The sequence below is a fragment of the Malus domestica genome, chromosome 03 (assembly GCF_042453785.1).
Source record: "Malus domestica chromosome 03, GDT2T_hap1".
Lineage (NCBI taxonomy): Eukaryota > Viridiplantae > Streptophyta > Magnoliopsida > Rosales > Rosaceae > Malus > Malus domestica.
Window position 1 is genome coordinate 29,494,402 of NC_091663.1, and position 19,010 is coordinate 29,513,411.

Sequence of the window (19,010 nt, forward strand, 5' to 3'; positions counted from 1 at the left end):
TATATTTTTAACGTATAAATAACCAAAGACTAAAATAAACATTAAGTTGAAAATGGAGCAAATATTTTTACAAAGTTGTATAAGTTTATGTAACTTACAGAAAAGACATTGTCAAATGCCTTGTCATTGATATACAAAAATGGCTAGTCTAGTTATTCCCCATTGATAGTCATCCTAGTGTTTCATTTGTATAATTACTTGAACATAGAATATCCCATAGGAGCACATTTTCCTTGAAGCAGTCACTGCAAATAAAACAATTTGGATCATCAAGAAAAAAAAAAGTTACAACTGAAACAAAATGTTAATACAGTTGTAATTAATTAGCAGTAATACTTTACATGAATGAATCAGACAGACGATGACAAACTATGATATCAATAAATGAAAAAACATTTCAACAACCATCATTTATATATAGAAATAATAAAAATTCATTTGCATTAGCTCTGGATCAAGTTCAACTCAAGGCTACAAAAATTTTAAACCTGTTTGTACCATACTTGACCAATCCCGAAACTACCGAGCACCGGCCAACGCTATACTGTCAAGGACCCAGAAGAGTTCCCCTCCGACCAGGAGGCCAATCACTACTCGACACGTGTCAAGATTAGAAGCCAATCAGAGCGCAGCACGTGTCGACATCAAGAACCAATCATAACATGACACATGTCAATGTGACAAAGCTACAAGTTTTTCTATAAATAGGGGTCATTCCCCCACAATATTGCCAAATGCCATTTTGTGTTAAATCATTCACAAGAACTCACTAAATTGAGAGCTTGATCCTTTGTACTTGTGTAAGCCCTTCACTACTAATAAGAACTCCTCTACTCCGTGGACGTAGCCAATCTGGGTGAACCACGTACATCCTGTGTTTGCTTCTCTGTCTCTATTCATTTACGTACTTATCCTCACTAGTGACTGAAGCAACCAAGCAACCAAGCGAAGGTCACAAAACCTGACACTTTCTGTTGTACCAAAGTCTTCGCAGATTTTGTGCATCAACATTTGGCGCCGTCTGTGGGAAACGACACTTATTCCTACTCTCTTCAGCTGTGTCAAGCTGGTTTCTATCATTCGTACACTTTCTTTTGATCAGGCATCCCTCTCCAACATGGGAAGCGAAGGAAGCCACAGCACACAGAATGACACCCCCCTTGCACATAGTGCGAAACAACGAAAGAAGGAAGGAAAACGAGTTATTCTTCAAGCTAAAGTCGATGAGTTGGAAGCTCAGAACAACAAGATAGCAATGAGGAATGAGGTCCTCCAGGAGCAATATGAGAAGCTCTTCGAGACACTCCACGAAGCTAGGCAAGCTCAGACACGCGAGCTTGTTGCCCCCGTGGAAGTCAACCATCAACTGGGTGCCCTCCAACATGGAGGGTCACATGCATTCGACATAGATATCCCTGATAGGGAACAGATTACCCCTCGACTTGATAATCAACATGAGGCTTCTCTTAACCCAGTTGCTTCGACCCGAACCATGAGAAGTGGAGGGAGACACCTCTTTGCTGAAGGGGCAGAAGGATCGAAAGCCGTCTTTCGCGATTGTCGGGATTTCCTGAAGCAACGTCGAGAGAATTCCATCCATATAAGCTCAAAGATTAATGACCCAAGGATTTCTGAGAGACTCGGTCCCCTGCCACGGCCCAAGCCGGCCACCAATTTGGGGAAGGGGCAACAAGTCCTAGAGAGACATGAGGGTACAGGGGACTCAGAGGTGTTCCGACAGACATACCCTGGAAGCCAGTACAGCGAGTCCAGGGAAAAATCACATGCCCTTGATCAAACCTTCCTAATTCCAAGAGGAGATGGAGATTTACGAAAGAAAGCTCCAGTGGCACATAACTCCGCTCAGGACCCCCTTGTCCTACAACTTCTTGAGGAAGTAAACAAGTTGAAGGCTGAACGTCAGGCTAAAATACCTGACTGGAACCAACCCAGGCCTGGCCCTCTTACAAGGAGGATCCTCAACACCCCCCTTCAAGCAAAGACAAAGCAGAAGCTTGGCTTGCAACTTTATACTGGAAAAGAGGACCCGATTGAGCACCTTAACCTCTTTGAGTCCACCATGGCATACCGGATGCACACCGACGAAGAGCGATGTCTTCTCTTCCCCTCCACCCTCTCTGGCGGAGCTCTAAATTGGTATTGTCGTCTTACACCTGAGACGGTAGACTCATTTGAGGAATTGAGGAAACTATTTGTTTCCCAACACATTTTCCAAACCGATCGCTTGCACTCTGCAGATGACCTGTACACTATCCGCCAGAAGCCAGACGAGTCATTACGTATGTATGCTGGCCGCTTCAGCCATGAATACTCCCGGTGTGCCGAGGCAGACGACAAGACTGCCCTCAAAGCCTTCACGGCAGGCCTACGTGATTGTTTCTTTAAATACATGATCAATGCCAATACTTGGAAGACTTACTCTGAGGTGATGGCGCAGGCTTATAACCATGCCTCCGCCGAGGCAAAGACATATCAGGAGAAACCCCCTACAACCATCCTTTATCAACAAGTGGGAGGTGGAAGCCAGACTCACCTAAATGAGAAGACCTCGACTTTCCAAACAGCAGTGGCACCTCCCCATGCCTTGCATAATGCTTCGCCGAATCAACAGACATATCAATTTCAAGGCAAGAGGAAGGATTTCCATCCTCACCACTCTCATTTCAGTAAAAAGAGTAAGGGACACTATCCCGATAACCAAGGGTATCGCCACAATAACGCTCGCCCCCAGGCAGTCAATGCAGTGGGTCAAACCCGCGTCAAGATACCCCCTACCCCAAGGTATGAGACATACACGCCCTTGAATGCCACATGCGCGGCCATTTACCCCAGCATAGCTCACCTGATACCAAAGCCAAAGCCGAGGCACCCAGATTACACGCCCCCGAATAACGCGGGCATGCTTTGTTGCTACCATGAGCATAACGGCCATGATAGCGAGAAATGTATCATCCTCCGTGATCGTATTGAAGCTTTGGCACGAGAAGGAAAAATTGATCAATTCCTCCTTCACCCTCAAAGGGATAACCGTAACCAACGCCAGGTGAATGTCATATATTCCATAAGCGGCGGCACACCCATATCTGAATCTTCCAATAGGGCCATGAAAAACAGTGAACGAATTCTGAGGCCTGGTCACCAAGTGTTTCACGTGGAAGACATCAGGGGAGGGAAGTATCAAAAGCCTAACTGGGATCCGATATGTTTCTACCCTGAGGAAGAAAGAGGCATCATCTACCCTCATAACGACCCATTGATCGTGGAGGCTCACATAGCCAACTTTGATGTTCGACGAATCCTCGTAGACACAGGGGCTTCGGTCAATATCATGTTTGCCGAAGCTTTCAGGGCACTCAGTGTAGCTGAACACTTGCTCGATCGCTCGATTTCTCCTCTGATAAGCTTCTCCGGTGATATCGTGCAACCCTTAGGGAGCATACATTTACCCTTTACTATTGGTACAGGCCCTTACACGGCTACCATTACCACTAACTTCCTAGTGGTTGACTGCCCAACGGCATACAATGTCATCTTTGGGCGCACAGGCATCAATGATCTCAAGGCTATGGTATCCACGCATATGCTGTTGATGAAATTTCCAACCCCCCATGGCAACGGCTACATCAGAGGAGATCAGCTTAGTGCACGATCATGTTACAACACTTCAGTTAAGCAACAACACTTGCCCGGACCCAAGGAAACCCTGTCTGTACATGACCAAGTCACAAAGACCAGCCTAGATGAAGCGAACTTGGATCTTCCTGATAGCAACAATCAACCCGATGATCCTCGAGATGACTCTTTCACCCAGCAAGCCCAACCTGCTGAAGAGTTGGAGAAGGTACCTATCTCAAGAGATTATCCAGATCGCATGGTGAAGATTGGCACCACATTGTCACCACCCCTTCGGTTAGCATTGATATCTTTTTTGAAAGAGAACACTGAAGTCTTCGCCTGGTCATACGAGGACATGCCAGGCATTTCTCCCGATGTCATCTGTCATCGTTTGAGTATTGACCCCAAGATCAAGCCGGTGAGACAGAAGCGAAGATCTTATGACACTGAACGATACGAGGCAATGAAAGCAGAAGTTGAAAAACTCAAAGGCATAGGCTTTGTCCGCGAAGTCAATTACCCGACATGGGTAGCAAATGTGGTCCTTGTTAAGAAAAATCCGACCAAAGAAAGTCTTTTGCTTCAAAAGGTCTTGTGGAGAATGTGTGTTGACTACACCGACCTAAACAAAGGGTGTCCGAAAGATAGCTTCCCTCTTCCTCTTATTGACAGACTTATAGACTCTACGGCCGGGTGTGAACTCCTGAGCTTCATGGATGCTTACTCAGGATACAACCAAATCCTCATGAACCCTTCGGATCAAGAACACACAGCCTTCACTACCGACAGAGGACTATACTGCTACAAAGTCATGCCTTTCGGCCTAAAGAATGCAGGAGCGACTTATCAGAGACTAGTCAACTCAATGTTCGCCGAGCAGATTGGGAAGAGCATGGAAGTTTACGTTGATGATATGTTAGTCAAGAGCAAACATGCTGACCAACACATCACCAACCTATATGAAACTTTCACTATTTTGAAGAGGTATCGAATGAGGTTAAACCCCAACAAATGTGCCTTCGGCGTAGGCTCTGGCAAATTCTTAGGTTTCATGATTAGCCAACGAGGCATTGAAGCTAATCCCGAGAAGATCAAAGCAATCCTCGACATGAAGGAACCGGTAACTTCAAAGGACATCCAGAACCTTACTGGCAAGGTGGCAGCCTTAACCAGGTTCATTTCTAAGGCCACAGACAAATGTGCTCCCTTTTTTAAAGCACTTAAGGGAAGTAGGAAGTACATTACATGGACTGATGAATGTGCCGAGGCATTCAAAAACCTCAAGGAGTACATGAGTAAAGCCCCTCTACTCTCCAAGCCCGAGGTAGGAGACATTCTCATTATCTACCTATCGGTATCAGCTTCAGCCGTAAGTTCCGTTCTCATTCGAAAGGATGGGAATATTGAGCGACCTGTCTACTACGCTAGCAAAGCCTTACAAGATGCGGAGACACGGTACTCTAACATTGAGAAATTGGCTCTGGCATTGGTCATGTCTGCTCGAAAACTCCGCCCTTACTTCCAAGCACACTCCATCATTGTGCTTACCAATTATCCTCTTCGACAGATACTCCAAAGTCCTGACACTTCAGGGCGAATGATCAAATGGGCAATAGCGTTGGGTGAGTTTGACATCTCCTACCAACCAAAGCCAGCTGAGAAGGGCCAAGCAGTGGCAGACTTCATTGCCGACTTCACATATCCGGTTGACATTGCTTCTACACCTGAAGCAGTGGCTTCATTACCCCCGGAAGCTCAGAAGATAGAACCAACAACCCCAGCATGGAGTCTGTATGTTGATGGCTCATCCAACCAACAGGGCTGTGGAGCGGGACTAGTCTTGACTACGCCCGACAAAGTAGCAATGGAGTATGCTCTTCGTTTCAAATTCAAGGCATCAAACAATGAGGCCGAGTATGAAGCCCTTCTAGCAGGATTACGTTTGGCCAAACACCTCGGGGTTAAACAAATTGATATTTTCAGTGACTCCCAATTAGTGGTCAACCAGGTTACCAACAACTTTGATGCTAAGGACAGCTCCATGGCAGCATATCTTGCGCAAACACAACTTTTGCTCAAGCACTTCCACTACCAGATCACCCAAGTTCCTCGAGCGGCAAACAGTCATGCAGACGCCCTGGCTCGCCTTGCCTCAGCTGTGGAAGACAAGATTGGAAGAAAAATTCATGTCGAACTGTTGGCAACACCAAGCACCATGGCCGCAGAAGTATGCAACTTACAACGGGGGGATAGTTGGATCACCCCGATCTATAATTTCCTTGCTCATGGCACCCTCCCAAATGATAAAGTCCAGGCTAAGCAAATTCGATACAAGTCTACCCGCTACCTGATCATCAATGATGAACTCTATAAGCGAGGTTTTAGCCTGCCATACTTAAGGTGTCTTACGCCTGCCGAGGCGGAAATCGTCCTTCGGGAAATACATGAGGGAGTCTGTGGAGATCATGCTGGATCTCGGTCCCTAGCACACAAGACTTTTCGCCAAGGATATTACTGGCCAACACTCCACCAGGATGCCATCAAAGTATCCCGCTCATGTGACAAATGTCAACGATATGCAACTATTCCTCATTCCCCTCCAGAGCCTCTTACTCCTATGATCAGCCCTTGGCCCTTCGCCCAGTGGGGACTTGATTTGATCGGCCCAATGCCGGCAGGGAAGGGCAAAGTCTGTTACGCAGTCGTTGCAGTGGACTACTTCACAAAGTGGGCCGAAGTAGAACCCTTGGCAACCATTACTGAGGCAAAGATAGAAGACTTCGTGTGGAAGAACATCCTTTGTAGATTCGGCATTCCCAATGCGATAGTCACTGACAATGGGCGACAGTTTGACAACAAGAAGTTCAGGTTGTTCTGCTCTAAGTTCAACATCAACTTATGCTTTGCCTCTCCAGCTCATCCCCAGTCTAATGGACAAGTTGAGGCCATCAACAAAATAATCAAGCGCACTTTGAAAACCAGCTTGGACAAAGCTAAAGGCTGTTGGCCAGAATTTGTACCCCAAGTTCTTTGGTCATATCGCACTTCATATCGGACTTCAACAGGAGAAACTCCATTCTCACTTGCCTTTGGCACAGAGGCGGTTGTCCCTGTTGAGCTCGAGCAAGCAACATTCCGAGTCCAGAACTACATTCAAAGTGAAAATGACAAACAACTCACCCTCAACTTGGATTTAGTCGAGGAACACAGAAACCAAGCTCACTTGAGGAATGTCGCCTACAAGCAGCGCATCTCCAACTATTATGACTCTAGGGTCAAGCCTCGTTCTTTCAAAATAGGAGACTGGGTCTTAAAGAAAAGATTACTCTGCGACAGAGTCCCGAGTGAAGGCACACTTAGTCCAAACTGGGATGGACCGTATGAAGTCATTGGCATCAGTCGCCCTGGCTCTTACACACTTAGAAGCTCCGATGGCAAGACCCTTGGCCATCCATGGAACGCTGATCACTTGAAGTACTACTACAAATAGACTCACGATGTACAAGTGTTGAGCTATAGCCGTTCGGCATCCTATGTAATGAAGGCCATTTGGCAATGAATTCAATAAAGAGGTAATTTAGCCAACTCAGCCCTCACTCTTTTACATTCATAGCAAGCGATGCCGGAACCCTTCTCAATCAGAAAGCAATCCGTCTTCCACAGTCACTACAAAACAAGCAAATGAAGACCGTGTCAAGCGCCAAAAAAAAAAAAAAAAACAACTTCATCCAAAAAGCTTCACCCGAAAAGCTTCACCTCCAAAGCTTCACCCACAAAGCTTCACCTAAAAAGCTTCACCCAAAAAGCTTCACCATCAAAGCTTCACCTAAAAAGCTTCACCCAAAAAGCTTCACCTAAAAAGCTTCACCCACAAAGCTTCACCATCAAAGCTTCACCTAAAAAAGCTTCACCCAAAAAGCTTCACCTGAAAAGCTTCACCTAAAAAGCTTCACCCAAAAAGCTTCACCCGAAAAGCTTCACCTAAAAAGCTTCACCCACAAAGCTTCACCTAAAAAGCTTCATCCAACAAGCTTCACCCGAAAAGCTTCACCTCCAAAACTTCACCCACAAAGCTTCAACACCAAAGCTTCACCTACAAAGCTTCAACACAAAACCTTGCTCCAAATAAACAAATTTTGTTCACAAAACCCAAGATGCCCTTGAACTTGTACAAAAACACTTGGGTAAACATAAACATTTTTTGTTTTACACCCACAAGGGCCCAAAATTTTCCTTCTTATTTATTCACTTATATATGTTCCCAAACATATTATAATAGATCCAACAACAAGCCAAAGTCCCAAATTTCATAATGGACAAAAGTACAAGCAATTCATCAATAATGAAGGTGCTACAAAAATTGGAATCTGCCCCAAAATAGAAATCCAACCCAAGAGACTTTTTCTCTCTCTCCCTCTTCCGCCTCCTTTCATCTATCAAATTTCTGCAACCTCTTCTCTTCTCCAATGGAGCTGAATTTTGGACACCCTATAGTTCTTGAGCATATGAACAACTTTCAAGAAGGAACCATTTCTGTTTGAGCGACGGAAATTAAAGTGTTGAAGCTCCAAACATGATAGTCGGCTTCTTGCAGATTTCGAAGCTGTTGTGATGTTTCGAAGATCTGGAAATATTTAACCGTTAGTTCATCCTGCATTTTTGATATGTTATGAAAGAGTCGATGAGGAACAACTTCAATGAAGAAAGCATACCGATCTGAACAAGAGAAAATGGAGTTTCGAAGCTCACAACAAATCTGACGGGTTGACAGACAAATAATAACCAGTCATTCATCATACCTGAATTTCTTGAGTTATACAGCTCCGAGGGATCTCAAATTTGGATATGTTGTAGTTCACAAGCTGAGGAACAACTTCAATGAAGAAAGCATACCGATCTGAACAAGAGAAAATGGAGTTTCGAAGCTCACAACAAATCTGACGGGTTGACAGAAAAATAATAACCAGTCATTCATCATACCTGAGTTTATTGAGTTATACAGCTCCGAGGGATCTCAAATTTGGATATGTTGTAGTTCACAAGCTGAGGAACAACTTCAATGAAGAAAGCATACCGATCTGAACAAGAGAAAATGGAGTTTCGAAGCTCACAACAAATCTGACGGGTTGACAGAAAAATAATAACCAGTCATTCATCATACCTGAGTTTCTTGAGTTATACAGCTCCGAGGGATCTCAAATTTGGATATGTTGTAGTTCACAAGCTGAGGAACAACTTCAATGAAGAAAGCATGCTGATCTGAGCAAGAGAAAATAGAGTTTCAAAGCTCACAACAAATCTGACGGGTTGACAGACAAATGATAAACAGTCACTCATCATACCTGGATTTCTGGAGTTGTACTGCTCCGATGGCTCTCCAATTTGGATATGTTGTAGTTAAGGAATTAACGAACAACTTTTATGAAGACAACTTTGTGATTCGACCTACAGATGATGGTGTTATGTTGAAAAACAATTCCGGTTGTTAGGGGAAATGAAAAACAATTCCACCAAAGAAACATCATTATGATGTTTCATCATTATGGTGTTTTCATCATTATGATGCTTTCATCATTGTGATGCTTCCATCATTGTGATGCTTCCATTATGATGTTAATGCACCAACGGTTACACCTTCTGCAATTCCACTTATTCGGGCCTAGCAACCTTCATCAACAAAATCTATGAAGAAAAAGTCCGGGGCTACCACTTAGAAAACAAAAGAATGAAGTTTTGGTACTTACGACATGGACTATTAGCAAGACACCTCATTCGTCAACTCCCTCGACTAGAGACTTGGGGGACTCCCACCATATGCTACTACGCCTTGGTACTCAAAAGTTCGTGACTACTCAGTGACTTGGATTTTTCAAGTCTCCAACCGAGAAGTTTTCCTCACTCGGGAAATTAAGGGAACACTACCTCAAACTACATGCTTCACTCACAAAGCTTCAACAATACAGGTTTCAACAAAAGCAAAAATTCAAAGAACTTTATGAAGAAGGCTTTGGTGTATTTAACACAATATGTTGAAATGAAGCAAAGCTTATTTATTAATATTTTCGATAAGCCACAAATATGTACATATACATGAGTCAAAATAAACAAACAAAAGGGAGCCTTCACAAAGGTTGCTTAGGGGAAGTCTCAGCAGTCGGTAGAGCCCCAGAAAGAGAAAGCACCGGAGGATGGTTATCCGGAACCTCAGTACTTGACAAAACCCCAGAAGGATGAGGCATTTGAGGTTCATCATTTGAAGCTTCATTACCAGGTACAGCCCCAGAGGACGAAGGCAATAAATGCCTTTGGAACAAACCCACAAACCGCTGATGATCAAGTAAAACCTTACCATCAGATTCCTTCATCTGGTCAAGCTTCCTCTTCATGTTTGTAGCATAGTCATGGGCGAGCTGGTGCAACTGCTTATTCTCATGCTTGAGCCCTCTAATCTCCTGTTTGAGACTCATCACTTCAGCAGCCAATGATTCAACTTGGCGGGTTCTAGCAAATAGGCGTTGGGCCATATTAGACACAGAACCTGCACACTGAACACTAAGAGCCAGAGAGTCCTTAACAGCCAACTCATCAGACCGTTTGGAAAGTAGTCTGTTATCTTTGGGAGTGAGAAGGTTCCTGGCCACCACTGCAGCGGTCATATCATTCTTCATCACAGAATCCCCAACGGTAAGAGGACCAGTAGGGGATATGAAGGATGGGCGCCATATGTTGTCTGGAGAAGGCGTGGCTGTCTCTTCTCCAAGGTTCAAGTCAAAACGACGGTCGGAGGGTCCAGACATTTTCAAATGTGTTGAAGAAGGAAGAGGTCAGACAAATCAAGATCGTAGAAGTGCAAGAAATGAGCTTCTACTGGTAGAGATTCAAGTGTGCTGTGGAACTTAATGCCAGCCTCTATAAAAATCTGCACTCGACGGAGCTTCAGAAATCGAAGAGGCGTTTGCTTTCTCAAAAGCTGGGCTGCTCAGAGACCACGAGGGCCGATCTCAGAAATCGAAGAGGCGAATGCTTTCTCAAAAGCTGGGCTGCTCAGAGACCACGAGGGCCGATCTCAGAAATCGAAGAAGCACCTGCTTTTGCAGCCTCGTCAGCACCTGTCACATGCACAATCAGCTTTGCGGAAATTACGGGCAATCTGTCGAAGATTTCTGGTGAAGTAGAAAGCACGTGAATCTTACTGATCAATCATCGCTCTCCATATGCACCATCAACTCCTCGGGTACCACATATAACTTTGTCAAAGATCTCTGACAAAGTTTAGGCACGAGAATTTCGAAGTGCCAGCTACCCTACTATTACCCATAAGGGTAAAGGAACAGCACCACTGCTTGACAACTGGAAAGTCCCTATGTGTGTCGACCTCCGTGTTTTGTGGCAAGACAGGTTGGCAAGAACGACCAACCTTTACTCACATTCGAGAAAAGACTCCCAACATAATTACTTTCTCAAAAACCGGAGTAGCACCGCTTTCCGAATCTCGAGAGTCAGATCCTCGACGGGATTGCTTGTTCGAAAACCGAAGAGGCACAACTCTCAGAACTTCGAGAGCCAGATTTCCTTAGATAAAGCTTGTCTGTAATCTCCACACGTAATATCAGCTTTCCAGATACCACATACCACTTTTTCAAAGTGCTCTGACAAAATTAAAACACGTGAAGCTGGCAGCTCCCACTACATTGCTGTGACCAAGAAGGGTAAAGGAATAGCATTACTACTTGTTATTGGGAAATCCCTATATACATTGACCTCCCTCCTCAACGGACAGGCAAACCTGCAAAAATGCTCAACCCTTTCTCACATTCGAAAAGGCACCCTCAACATAACCTCTCGAAATACTCAGCTTTATTTCCCCCCGATAATACCTCAGCAAATAAGCCACACCAAGAACAAGAGTATCTCATATCATCAGGGTCGAAAGCAAGAGTATCCCATATCATGCTTTCTCCCTGTCTTTGTCTTTGTCCTTGTCCACACCTGCAGGACAAGGAGAAAGAGAGCAGTCAGTCGGAACCTGAAATCAAACCTCCAATTTGGAACTGACTGCCTGGAGCCTTTGCCTGGTTGCTTACTTAGCATTGCTCTCGAGTACTCATCCTCAACTGCTGTCAAGGTCACGAATTCCACCGGCAAATACCTCATGACAGTTGATCAGATATTGGCTCTTTACACTGAAGCTGCCAAGCGTGGATGAGTCACTATGAAGGAATGTTCTGAAGGACCATTTAAATGCAAAGGTTGCACACCACTTCTGCCATGCAAAAGATTGAAGCAGAAGGTTCAACGGTGAGCTGAAACAGATCACTACAGCACGACACCTTTCCATACCACATTCATTATTCCGTCAACAGCAAAAGTATCCCATATCATCAAGGTCGAACGTACTCTAGATTTGATGGACTTGTTTTGACCCTCAAATTTTTGAGTCGGCCTTATACTCTGAAGGGCACCAGAAAACCCTCCAGCACAGTTCAAGAATAAGCCTGTGGAAAGTTACTTCTTCAAAAGCAAAAGTATCTCATATCATCTCTTATCCATTTGCTTCTCCTTATCCTGGCAGTTGAATGAGAGACAAGGAGAATGAGAACAATCAACCGGAAGCCGACGTCAAACCTCTGATCCTGGGTTGCTTACTTGGAAGTTTGACTGCTTACCTTGTCTGTCACCTCTTTCGGCAGATCTCCTAGCTCGGCGACTTGGGGGACTCCTACTATAGGGTTTGTATCACACTTGACTAAGCCCGAAACTACAACTAAGCTTCAAGTGAAATTGATACATTACCTTGTGCGTCAACATCAGCTAAGTACACCATTCCCGGATGGAGGAAAGGTACTTCCAGAGAAGGGCAGATGAAGATCAGACCACACTTCGGTACTTAGAAGTTTCGTGATTACTCAAGGGATTGGATCTTGCAAGTCCCCAACCGAGGAGTTTCCCTCACTCGGGAACTTAGGGGAGCACTGTTTGTACCATACTTGACCAATCCCGAAACTACCGAGCACCGGCCAACGCTATACTGTCAAGGACCCAGAAGAGTTCCCCTCCGACCAGGAGGCCAATCACTACTCGACACGTGTCAAGATTAGAAGCCAATCAGAGCGCAGCACGTGTCGACATCAAGAACCAATCATAACATGACACATGTCAATGTGACAAAGCTACAAGTTTTTCTATAAATAGGGGTCATTCCCCCACAATATTGCCAAATGCCATTTTGTGTTAAATCATTCACAAGAACTCACTAAATTGAGAGCTTGATCCTTTGTACTTGTGTAAGCCCTTCACTACTAATAAGAACTCCTCTACTCCGTGGACGTAGCCAATCTGGGTGAACCACGTACATCCTGTGTTTGCTTCTCTGTCTCTATTCATTTACGTACTTATCCTCACTAGTGACTGAAGCAACCAAGCAACCAAGCAACCAAGCGAAGGTCACAAAACCTGACACTTTCTGTTGTACCAAAGTCTTCGCAGATTTTGTGCATCAACAAAACCCAAGATTCAAATCGCATTATTCAACCCCAAAAACCAAATAGTACATTTAACCGACTTAACACGATGGAAGGCATAAATCAAATCTAGGAAATTATACTCAACCAGTCAACCTGCATTGCAAAAACGAACACTGTAGCTTATATACATTCTCAATGTCCTCAGCAAGTCCTCTCTCCAATGGCTCTGCAATCTACAAAAGGTTTTTAGAAGATTATAATTTAAAAGCTGAATCACATAAAATTTCTGAAATTAGGTTGCTTCTTACCATAGTTATTTTATTCTTCTTATTGGATGTTTCAGCAAAGCATTTGATTGACAAAGGCTACACTGTTTCACAAAATGAAACAACATGATCAACCTACAAACAAAAGCATATCCATCAAGAACAAAAGAAAATAAAATTTTACATTCTTAAGGGGTGGAAAAATTACTTTAAAAAGAAAAAAACGAGAAGGTCACGAAGATTGTTCGAGACCGATTCCAAAAACAAATACAAACCCAGTAAGATTCAGCTCAAATTCGTGCAATATAATATAAGCCAAACAACCCCAATTTTCTCAGGAAACCAAGAAAACCCAAGAAAAAAAAAACGAAAATGTGAATTCCAAGATCTAATAAAAAAACTCAAGATTAAAAATTTAAAAAAAAAAAAAAAAAAAAAACAGAGAATGTGGATCCGAACCTTTCCTGGCTGGTGGTGTCCCAAATCTCGGCCTTCACGACCTTATCGTCGAGCCGAATGCTTCTGGCGGCAAAGGAAACCCAAAAACTAACCATGGTCATCTCTGACTTTTTAAACATTCAGAGAAAAATCAAAGCACAAACCATCAAAAGGCCCAAATAAAAAAATTAGCCCAAAAAAAGCACAGTGCAAAGATAAAAGAGAAATTAGGTTTACATTCTTGTTTTTGCTACTCCATTGATTAAAATCTTATTCATTTTTAATTTTTTATCAAAGTCCTTAGGTATTAATAATATCATTAATTATTAAATATTTTTATTTTTAAATATATTCCTTTAGTGTTAAAAATGTTACAATTAGTATATTTATATTTATGGCTAAATTTTTTATCATATATTTTTATTTTTAGTTTGTACCTATTTTTAATTTGTACCAATTTTCTTTTCATTTTTAATTTGTACCCATAATTTAGTTTCTTTTTGTGCCCATATTTTTTTTAAAGTTTTATTTGTGTTTGTACCTATGTGTATATCATCACGTGACATTGTATATTTAATCAATGATAAAAAATTACAATGGTATATTTATGTTTTATGCCTAAACTTTGTTTCATATATTTATATTTTTAGTTTGTACCCACTTTTAATTTGCAACATTTTTTTTTAATTTGTAGTATTTTCTTTTTAGTTTTATTTTGTACCCATGTATTGATTTCTTTTAGCGCCTATATTTTTAAAAAATTCATTTGTACTCATAATTTTTTAATCTTTTATCTATACCCTAATTTATTTATAATCTACCTATTCTTCTTTATTAATGTACCACTTTGTTACATGTGAAATGTACCAATTTTTTGTAAAATGTACCAATTTTTTTTAACACTATGGATACATTCTTTTGCCATTTATTATTTATTATTTTTACATAGTTTTTATCCATTTATTCAATCAAAATATTTGAATTTTTTTATTGTAACTATTTCTAATAGTATTATAATGAGGGGTTTGAAATTTATAGGATTATAAATCTCATAAAATATCAAACAATTAATGTCAAAACTATAAAAATATAAATATTAATTGTAATATAATGAGGTGTACAAAGTCAAGGGACTTTGATCAAACTTTGAATACCATTAAGGTTTTAGTCAAAGAATGTTAAGAATTAGGAACCGCATCCAAAGTATCGAATTATATACTTGGCCCAGAAAGGGTTTGCAAACTCCCACAACCCAACCCTAAGTAGGAATCAAATTTTACAATAATCAATTAAAAAAATTTCTAACCAACCAAGCACAAAATAACGGCACACAGCAACCAAAGCACCCAAACCATTTCGATTCCTTCGCAGAAAACAGCTGGAAAAAACAGGCCAACCACCCTTCTAAACGATCAGATCGCGATGAAAACAGCGAGACACACACAAAGAATGAGAGAAACGCAAAGAGAGATGAAAAAACAGAGAGAAGAAAAGAAGAGGAAAAGAAAAAGTGGCAGATGCTGGAGAAATTTTTCAGGGTGACGGGAACCCCACATCACCATGGACGTTGGTGTACCCATCCAATGGGAGGATGCCACATTCCCCATTAAAAAATATTTCTGATTTAGTTTTTAAGAAAATCAATTAAACAAACACTAAACCCAAAAAGTAGAACATCTTGACAACCGAGCTAACATCACCATGGATAGCTGACAGCTGGAATACTTCTTCAATGAAGTTACTCCACTTGTTCTATTTATAAATCCACAAGGTTTATCTTTTAAAAAATTAATTAGATAAAAACTAAAACAGAAAAATTCAAATACAAATTCTCCAGGCCATACAACCCCCACTCCAGCAAAACACGCCACCCTAATCCTGTTGAAATTTGGTACCACACCACCTCCCTCTCTTCCTCTTCCTTATAGACAAACAACAACATGCAAGAGTGGCAGATGGAGTTCCTCCAATTGATAACCCGCCGAAGCTATGTGCCGAACCCATCTTCCTCGTCGTCATCTTCATCGGCTTGATGTTCGAGTTTTTCTTTAACAGGCAATCTTTGCTCCTTGCTGGGTTTTTTATGAAGGGCATGAAACTGCGAGGCGAACCAACACAGAAGTTGACTCACTGAGTTAATAGCGGCGCGAGTTAGAGATTGTAGTGGGAGTTGAATGACTCAATTTTTTTTCCAAGAATATGTGACCAAAATTGAGTTCTTCTTCTCCCGTCTCTACAAAAGAAGGATGAAAATTTGGGAGGAAGACAGATCGGACGCCTGGGAAGGGCGCTGTGGGTTGTTTTGGCTAGGCCATGGAGATGTTTTAGTTTTAGTTTAATTGATTTTCTTAAAAACTAAATCAGATGGATTCTTTAATGGGAAACGTGGCATCCTCCAATTGGATGGGTACACCAACTGTCCATGGTGATGTAAGGTTCCCGTCACCCCGAAAAATTTCTCCAGATGCTGGAAGTGGAAGTAAAGGTGGAAGATGTTGGAGGTGGAAGTAAAGGTGGAAGATGTTTCCAGTATCTTTCCTACAAAACGCAACGTGGCCAAAGCTCAACCAAAAACACCAAAAAGCACCTTTCAAACGGAAGCAACAGCTGCAAACAAAAATGAAAAAAGGGAAAAAATAGACAATTTACTACACAATCCCACCAAAGCCCAAAAACCATTAAGGGTGGTTCGGTATAGGATACCAAACCAAAACCTTAGTCCCGATTCCCAAACTAAAATTTTCGGTATTCCCAATTTCAAGATCGATCCCAAACCAAATTTTTGGGAATCCCGAAATATTTTTGGGCTTTTCGGCTTTTAGGCTATAATATTTGGTTGTGCAGTGTGCATTATATGAACTCCACAGGAACTAACATAACATACAGGAGGACCCAATCAAAGAAAATAATTGTTCTAAAATGCAATATGCCACAGCAAATGCAACTTTGTAAGGATTGTGAAAGCAGCAAAGCGCCACCTACTAGAGGAATGACAACTGCATTGTATTAGTGTAGTCTTCTTCCATCCCCAACATAATCGACCCATAGACTTCAAATTTTAAACGTTTGTAACAAGAAATGTAACAGCCCGTCCCTAAAAATGGTGATTTTATAATTTTAATATGTGAGTTATGAAGATGCCCTTCGAGGCAAAGTGTTGACTTGTGTTGACTATCAAGTCGTGTCATGTGAGACTCATCTTCTTGGCGTATTCTTGTTTTACTCGTCACTACGGACATGTGGGCGCAAACGAAATGTGATTTGGAGCTATAACGAAAAAGTTATTAATATTTAAAGTTAAGGACATTTTAGTAAATTAATTAATTTCATATCTTGTTGAGGGGAAAATTTGGAGTGCCACGTGGGTGGCCCAGAATAAAGGAAATGAGGAATGGATGGTGGGGATGTAAAGGAAAGAAGATAAAAGAAAAATGAGAGGATGTGTGTGACTAATAGGGAGTGGAGAGAGTTAGGATGGCCCAATCAGAAACAAAGGAAATGAGAAAAAATGAGAGAAGAGGGGAGCGGGGGATCCCGTCGACTTGGTTCCATTTTTCTGACCCGACACGGTCCTTTTCATCTTCTCCGATGGTTTTTCGTCGGTTTTTCCGACAAACCACGTTATCTAACCCCCTGGAAAATGTTCCACGACCTTCCCTCTACCCATTACAACCCAAAATTGTAGAAATTTAGCCATGAAGGTATGAAAATCACACCGGTGGGTGCGGGAAACCTTTACCGTCGATTCTTCTATTATTGAAATGATTTTCACCAATTACCACCACCTATAGCATCCTCATGAGGTCTGGAATAAAGCCCAAACAATTTTTGGGGCGTCAAAGTTCGTTTGAGGTCGAATGGAGCACACCTAAATTCAAGGGTTCCGTACAGTTCATGGTGATTTGAGATGTTTCTCGACCAAATTAGCCTTAGTCACAGGTATAAAGTTTGCTCTACTCTTTGAGATCTTCATTTTTGAGTTGAGTTTTCCGGCAAGCCGGGGCGGCCGACCACCACCCTCGGTGCCTGGTGCGGCAGCGCGTGGCCAGGGGACCGTCAATGTTATTCTTAGGCTAATTAGATGCCTTGAGTTCAGTTTTGGTAGTTGCATGACGTAGGTTGATTGTTGGAATCTAAATTCTCTACGTTATGTTAATAGGTCATTGTATGAATCAGTGATTCGACCGTTGGATCGTCACCAAACTTTAATACGTTATAATATTTGAGGACCATTGGAACTTACGGATAGGGAATCCGATATACGGATCTTCCCGAAATTGGAATTGTAAGTTCATAAAATATAAGGTTAACCGCCACTTGGTTTTGACAATTGGCGGAGATCTGACTGTTAGATCGTAATGGGACTTTAGGATGTTGTTCTAGAAGTATAATGTGGATCTTTGGAAGCAACGGATTGGAAATCCGTGATACAGATCTTCCGAATTGAATTACGTAGGGATGTGTTTTATGTAAATTGTGTATTTTATCGGTACGAACTCTGAGATGTGATTTGATAATTGGTCATATGCGACGATGGTTTGTGATGTCTCGATATGCTTGCTAGGGAGTCGTAGCGCGGACCTTAGGTAAGTGGGTCTTTTTTTTTTAATCATACATTATATATATATGTGATTGACAATTCCACAATGTTTATAAAATTGCTTATTGTGTATAATTATTGTGAATGCTTTGAAGTACTAATGTGAACTACGAATGGCTTGATCCCTGTTTAGGGTACGTATGCAGTCTAACGAGACGTTAGATGCAGACATACAATATTTGAAACAAAAACCTTGTTTGGGAATTGAGCAATGTGAAGGAAATTGATGAAAACATGAGATTTAACCTTATGTTTTTAGTGATTGGATGTTGGTCATAATTCACTGTGGAAGGAATCAAGAAATTGAAATAAGTAAACGTAAGTAATGATAGTTAATTAAACTAGTGTTTAGTTGGATTTATCCCCGATAATTATTTCTGAAAATAAATAATTCGGGAGTAGGGCGTTATAAATTGTGCATTTTACGCCACGTTATATATATATATATATATATATATATGTATGTATATATGTATGTATGTATGTATGTATGTATGTATGTATGTATGTATGTATGTATTATTGGAAACATACTATGATATGGTTGAGTTTTAGATTTGCATTATGGCATATCCATGTTGTGGAGCCAAAAATAAACAAGAGGCG

The 19,010-nt window shown here is 41.7% G+C and overlaps 2 long non-coding RNA genes across 2 annotated transcripts; both read right to left on the reverse strand.

Annotated features, from left to right (window-relative positions):
* Positions 1-141: 141 nt before the first annotated feature.
* Positions 142-13,522, reverse strand: LOC139194266 (uncharacterized). The gene is made up of 3 exons (XR_011579027.1): positions 13,409-13,522; positions 13,254-13,333; positions 142-245 (listed from the first exon to the last, which is right to left on the reverse strand). It is a non-coding gene; the product is annotated as an uncharacterized lncRNA (long non-coding RNA).
* LOC139194265 (uncharacterized) lies at positions 8,631-9,089 on the reverse strand. The gene is made up of 3 exons (XR_011579026.1): positions 8,979-9,089; positions 8,798-8,895; positions 8,631-8,714 (listed from the first exon to the last, which is right to left on the reverse strand). It is a non-coding gene; the product is annotated as an uncharacterized lncRNA (long non-coding RNA).
* Positions 13,523-19,010: the final 5,488 nt, after the last annotated feature.